Below are 6,710 nucleotides of genomic sequence, written 5' to 3'. Positions count from 1 at the left end.
CAAAAAACCTGTTCTCATGAAACTTATATATATTACCAAAAGAGAGCTAGCCAAAAAATAAAAATTGCACAAAGGATGGGATCATTTCAGCTGTGACAACTGTTACAAATGAAAAATGTCAGGATCAACTTGGATGGTTGTATGCCTTTCCAGGCCATGCTCACAAATTATCTGTCAGCCAACCAATACAACAAACATTAGCAAAGGTTTCCTTTAAGCAGCAAAATGATGGAATAATTTTCTTTTATTTTTCTGCATTTTCTTAATTTTTTTGCAATGAGATGTTACTTGCCCTGTGTCATCAAATTAATAAAATGTATTAAGTGAAACATTAAAGATAAAAAGTTAGGGACTTCCTTTGTAAAAGAGAAGAAGACAGGAATAAAGTAATATTATAACTGAGTTTTTAAAATTGGCAGCTCTGGCTGGTGTGGCTCAGTGGCTTGAGAGCCGGTCTGCAAATGGAGGGGGGTCACTGGTTTGACTCCCAGTCAGGGCACATGCCTGAGTTGTGGGCGTGTGAGAGGCAACTAATCGATGTATCTCTCACACATGGGTGTTTCTCTGTTTCTTTCCCTCATTCTCCCACCTTCTCCTCTCTCTAAAAATAAAATAAAATAGGTTAAATGTTTTTAAAAAATGACAAAAAATTGAGGTATTTTATTTGCTGCATCTGTTTCATAACTGGAACAAGTTTTACCAGAAACTAATTTCTCTTTCCAGAAATTAAGAAGGCATAATTTATCATTTTCAACACAGATGCTTCCTTCTATGATTTATAGAGAGTATATCACCAGAGATACTACTGTAAACCCCATGTTATCAAAGAGATAATCCTGCCATTCTATTGTAGATAAGCAGCAATAGGTGCTTTCAGGAGTTAGATCCATGTGTTATGGAGATGTTAGTGGACCTCAGCAGAATGAAGCTCTTCATTTTAAAAACCTTCTTAATTAAATGTTCAAACTCGGAGTTAAAACACTGTTGATTGCTGCACAACCAACTGTGGAAGTAGCCCATCAATACTGGTGCCAAATACTTCAGCAGGACACAGGGCAGGTCACTGCTCCCAATATCTGAGAAAGAGGAACTTCAGGGTTCCAGTCCTCACATGACAGTGTGAGAGAAACCAGCGTGTCCCACGACTCAAACATACCTCCCGACCAGTACGTGACATTGACGAGGAACTACACAAGTGAAGGAATGTAAAGCATACAACCTGCTGAAAGCAATGTAATACAGGGTCTGAAGGAAGACTATCCAAACTTAATTAATGGAATAAGCATTCTTTTTAAGTTAATCAAAACCAAAACAGACAGAAGTGGTATTTTCTTTGTCTCCGCAATACACATACACGTTTCCAGATAAAAATTAATACAACCACTAGAAAAATGAGGAGGGAGTGCTGGAGGAGTCAATAAAGTACCAAGACAGATGGAATTGATATACTGGACCCAAGTCTCACTAACCTGTAAATTATTTTTGCCTCAGTCTTCTGCCTCTCTTTACTCCCCCACCCCCTGTTTTAGAAACTCAATTTTTAAAAATTGTTATGCTGACTAGCATTCAGCAATTCTCAAGGATAAGCAGGCCTCTCTTGCTGTTTTCCCAGGCTTTCTTTTTTTCCTTGAAAGACAAAAGCAAAAAGCAAAAAAAAAAAAAAAAAAAAAGGGCAACAAGAGGAGACTGTTTGGCGCTGCTCGGCTCCCCATCATGCGATGCTGATGTAACAGGCTCGGGGCGCACCCACTGGCTGCCTGCGAACTGGTCATGCTGTCTTCACACACGGAACCGCAATCAGCTTACAACTAAATCACATCTGAGCACAAGCTGTTGCCACAAAGGCAGCCAAAGAGGCAGCATTCAAAGGCTCACAAAGCGCCCATAAAGCATGAAAGAAAAGGAGCCCCGCCGCTGCTGAGGCAGAGGCTTCCAATATTCACACCCACGCTGCTAGGGCCTTCTGCGTGCAACACCCTCTGGAGTCTACACTCCTACACTCGGAAACAGTGCACGTCTCAAATCAGGAGAGAGAGGAAAGTGCCAAGTTATAGAATAAACAAATAAATAAGAAGATGGCGGAAGAGAATAAGCAGGGAAATGCAGTGTTATGTGGTAACACCCAGAAGTGATGTTTGTTACCTCTTAGGCTTCCAGGGAACACCACTAATTACTCACAGGCCGAAATTTTTTGAACTGCAATAATTTGCCTGTCATTGATTTTCTAATGTATGAAAGAGTCATTTCTTGAAGGTGCAAATGCTTTTTGTTGGAAACACTTAAAAAAATTAAAACACTGACCAAAGATCATCAAGTAATATCTAAACTGCAGTTTAAGTATAATAAATCTGTTCTTTCTGGGCCAAGATTGTTAGTTAATGCTCTATAGATTATTTACAATCGCATTACTGGTGATCTCAGAAATGGGTTGTAACAGAAGAAATGTACCAGCTCTGACTTAAAACTGGCCCTGACGTCTGAAGCCCTTCTCCTTAGGGTTAGTGCAGGATCCCTTACCTACCAAGGCTATGTGCACACTTGTCTGCCTATTCCCACCTACGCATCGTTCTACGCATTTAACGCTCCCCAAGCAGCGCGAGCGGTGCTTGGCTGTATTTACCTCTCTGTCATCATCTTTCTCTTCTGAAAACACTTCAATAATACCAAATTACATCTTTTATGGCAGACAAGTTCATAGAGACATTTGGTATGACCTATATATGAAAATTAGTTTAATTCCAGATTGATAACATGCACACATATCAGCTTCCTTCTAACTTCGCTAAACAAAATAATCAAAATATTAAGCCTACTAAAAACTGAATGTAAAAAAAAATGAATGCGAGATATACAAGTTTTTAGAATTAGACATGAAATGAGAAAGAAAACTAAGAGATTAGTTCACCTGTATGCAAAATTTGCCCCATTTATTTCAAAATGCTAACTTACAGTCTTATAGTGCTTACTTTTTACCAGATACTATTCTAAGCACTTACTGAGAATTAACTTGTTTAATACATAAACTGCTTTTGTGATATAAATTCTATTAGCAATCATATTTTATAGATATTGAAACTGAGGCCCAGAAGCTTGCCAAGGCCATACAGCTAGTGAGAAGTGGAGATGGGATTTGAACCCCAGGAGTCCAGATTCAGAAGCTGAGCTCTTGATCTCTGCTACATAACCTTTATGTTATATTTAAGATTTATTTTCTCAGCCCTTTCAAGGAGTTTGATACCTATTTTTTAAATCAAAAATAAATGTCAGCATTTCTGCGCTACCCAGAGAGGGGCCCATGTGGCTTTGTTCTCAGTTCTTACATGGCGCTGTTCTTGGTTCCCACATAACTTAACGGGAAACTTTTACAATGTCAGGAGCCCTTGCTGTCTGCAAATGAAGGAGGATGTCCTCAAACTCCTTGCAGCAGGAACCCACTTAGGTGGCGCCAACCTTGACTTCCAGGCGGAACAGATCATCTGCAGAAGGAAAAGCGGCACCATCTACATCATAAGTCTGAGGAGAACCTGGGAGAAGCTTCTGCCGGCAGCTCGTGCCATTGCTGCCATTGAAAACCCCGCAGGTGCCAGTGTCCTGTCGCCCTGCGAGCTGTGCTGTTGCCACTGGAGTCACTCTCACTGCCGGGCCCTCCACTCCTGGGACCTTCACTAACCAGATCCAGGCAGCCTTCTGGGCACCGAGACTTCTGGATGTTTCTGATCCCAGGGCTGACCGCCGGCCTCTCACAGAGGTGTCTTTGCTAACCTGCAGGCCATTGCTCTGTGCCACACAGACTCTCCTCTGCACTTTGTGGACATTGCCATCCCTGGAAATAACAAAGGGGCTCACTCAGTGGGTCTGATGCGGCGGGTGCTGGCCCCCGGAAGTACTGCGCATGTGTGGCACTATCTCCCGTGAACACCCATGGGAGGTCCTGCCTGATCTCTGCTTCCACAGAGACCCTGACTACACCGAAAAGTAAGAGTAGGCTGCTGCTGAAAAGGCTGTGACCAAGGAGGCATTTCAGGGTGAATGGACTGCTGCAGCTCCCGGGTTCACTGCTGCCCAGCCTGAGGTCACAGACTGGTCTAGAAGCACAGGTGCCCTCTGGGCCTATGCAGCAGTTCCCTACTAAAGACTCAGCAGCCACTGAAGACTGGTCTGCAGCCCCCACTGCTCAGGCCACTGAGTGGGTAGGAACAACCACTGAGTGGTCTTAAGCTGTTCTTCCCCAAACTCTTTAACAGAATGGAAATAAGGCTGACATAAAATAAACAGTTTCTAAAAAATAAGATAAAATAAATGTCAGTTGGTTAATTTGCAAAAATAAGTATGAGCATTATGCAGCTCACACTGCTGTATCAGCTTAGCTAGCATGCGATTCCAGCTACCTAGGAAGTCAAATCATAGGAAGGGTGTTTACTAAGGAAGGGATTAGGACAAAAAGGAGTTCACTATGTGTCTTAACCATTTTGAACTGTTATAACAAAAATTCCATACACTGGGTGGCCTAAACAATAAACATTTATCTCTCATAGTCCTGGAAGCTTAGAACATCCAAGATCAAGGTACCAGCAGATCCAGTGTCTAGCAAGAGCATTCTTCCTGCTTTTTAGATGGTCATCTTCTTATATTCTCACACACTGGAGAACAAAGAAAGCAAACTCTCCTGACTTCTTATAAGAGCACTAATCCCATTTGTGAGGGCTTCACCTCCATCATCTAATTATCTCTTATAGTCCTCACTATTAATGTCATCACATTGGGAATTAGGATTTCAACATGTGAATTTTGAGGAGACATAAACATTCAGTCCATAATACTCCATGATTCAAATGTAGGACAGCATCAGGTCCCAACATCCTAATGCATGCATCTCCACCAAGGGTGGAACCAAGCCTTGTGTTGATCTGTTTCCGGAGCCTTTTTAAGAGCTGGCTTTGAAGAGTCAAAAGTATCCTTTGATATTTGGATTGGTATATTTCACATACTCGTCGTCGTCGGCAGCCGTCCGTCTCGAGAGACGATGGTGTAGCTTCTTAAGAGTCTATCTGCACCACCGAGAATGGCTGTGCAGTCCGACTCGGGAGTGATACGGTATCTGTCTCCTCCCGTGTTGAATCGACATCTTGCATGAAGCTACAGAGCCTGGGCAGGGTGATATGGAGGGTCTGCTGTTGCCCATGCAGCAGACCCCCCCTCTCTTCGCAGCTGAAGGATCCAAGGGAAAGACGGAGTCAATACAGCTTGGCTTCAGGTGCGCCGCAGGAGTTGCCGGTGTTGACTACAACGTCAAACCGCCTTAGGGACTCCGGCTCCGGATTTTCTGTCGGGGTTTACTCCCTTAGCCTTTCCCCTGAAGAGGTATGCCGCAAGGCAGCGGAGGTTTTTTGGAGTCAGAGTTTTCCTTCTCTGATTTCACATACTATCTTTCTAAAATTAAGCACAGTGTCTTTATATGTGTCACATTTTCATTTGGAGGCCATCATACAACCTAAGAAGGTAGAATACATATCTAGGTCTAAAGTGTCAACAAAGAAGACTTTGAAGGCAAGCAAATAAAGAACATACCAGAATATAGCTTCAAGTAATGTGGACTAGAATTTTAATGCTGTTGAAGTATAACAGTACTTTCAAAAATAGATTATATTTTAATAGAAACTAGGTTAAATTATTTTAAAAGCATGTGGTTATTGTTGCAACACCAAGAAAAATGACAAGTCATAATAATGCTATTATGTTGATGGTGAAATGGGACCAGGTGTTAGATTTTGGTTCAGGAACCTCAGTACTTGAGTTCTTGCTAAGAAAGAAGTCAGAGCCAAGACTCAAACTATAAGAGAAAGCTTAGTTAAAAAGTCACAGAGGTAGAAGAAGTGAGCTGTGCAAGATATGGTCTCATGAAATGAGTTACAGGAGCAAAAGGAAGGACACTTGGAGCTTAGAAGAGAGAGGGAGATACATGCATTAATAGATAAAAGAGGGACGAAAGCTTATGTATGAGAAGTAGAAGCTGAATCTACATAGTGATCAACTCTATTCCACATTCATGCCTATAATGTTGCAGTTGGACTGAATGTGTAACAAAGAATTGAGACACTTTCTGCATTTGAGAAAAAGAGGGTGGGAAAAGGGAGTGGTTCAGGATTTGGTCTATAATCCTTCTATTATGTAATCTAATATAATCACCAGGTGCAGCCAGTCTTCTAGTGTGTGTATGAAATTGAGATGGAGAGACACTTTGTAAAACATACTCAAGTTTAATCCAGAGTAATCTTGCTTCTTAATTTTTCTTAAAGTTACTACTAAATATAGAAAGTGATTTATTCAAAGAAATGCACAAGATAAATTGTCATTGATCAGATGGTTGAAAGTCATTAAAAACAATAATTATTATTGGGTAAAGTGTGTATTCTCTGTTTTGATAGTGAGGGTGTAAATTGGAAAATCCTATATGGAGAGAAATTAGTATCAACAGCCTTAAATATTTTTATGTCATTTGATCCAGTGATGCCATTTCTAGAAGTTGTGCTATGAAAATAATCAAAAATAAACTCAAAGGTTGATGTGTAAGAATAGCCCTCAACAAAAATTGGAAACAAACTAGATTTATAAAATAAAGTAAATGGTTAAATTACAGTAGTCCCTCTCTGTATCATGGTTTACTTATCATGGCCTCACTGTATCATGGGACTTTTTAAAATATTATATTT

The 6,710-nt window shown here is 41.0% G+C and overlaps 1 pseudogene; it reads left to right on the top strand.

The window, feature by feature from the left end:
• Positions 1-3,367: 3,367 nt before the first annotated feature.
• Positions 3,368-4,217, top strand: LOC150007703 (small ribosomal subunit protein uS2 pseudogene; annotated as a pseudogene).
• Positions 4,218-6,710: the final 2,493 nt, after the last annotated feature.

This window comes from Furipterus horrens, unplaced genomic scaffold (genome assembly GCF_987537825.1).
Source record: "Furipterus horrens unplaced genomic scaffold, mFurHor1.1.pri manual_scaffold_6, whole genome shotgun sequence".
In the NCBI taxonomy this organism is placed as follows: domain Eukaryota; kingdom Metazoa; phylum Chordata; class Mammalia; order Chiroptera; family Furipteridae; genus Furipterus; species Furipterus horrens.
This window is presented reverse-complemented; position numbering and strand designations above follow the sequence as displayed.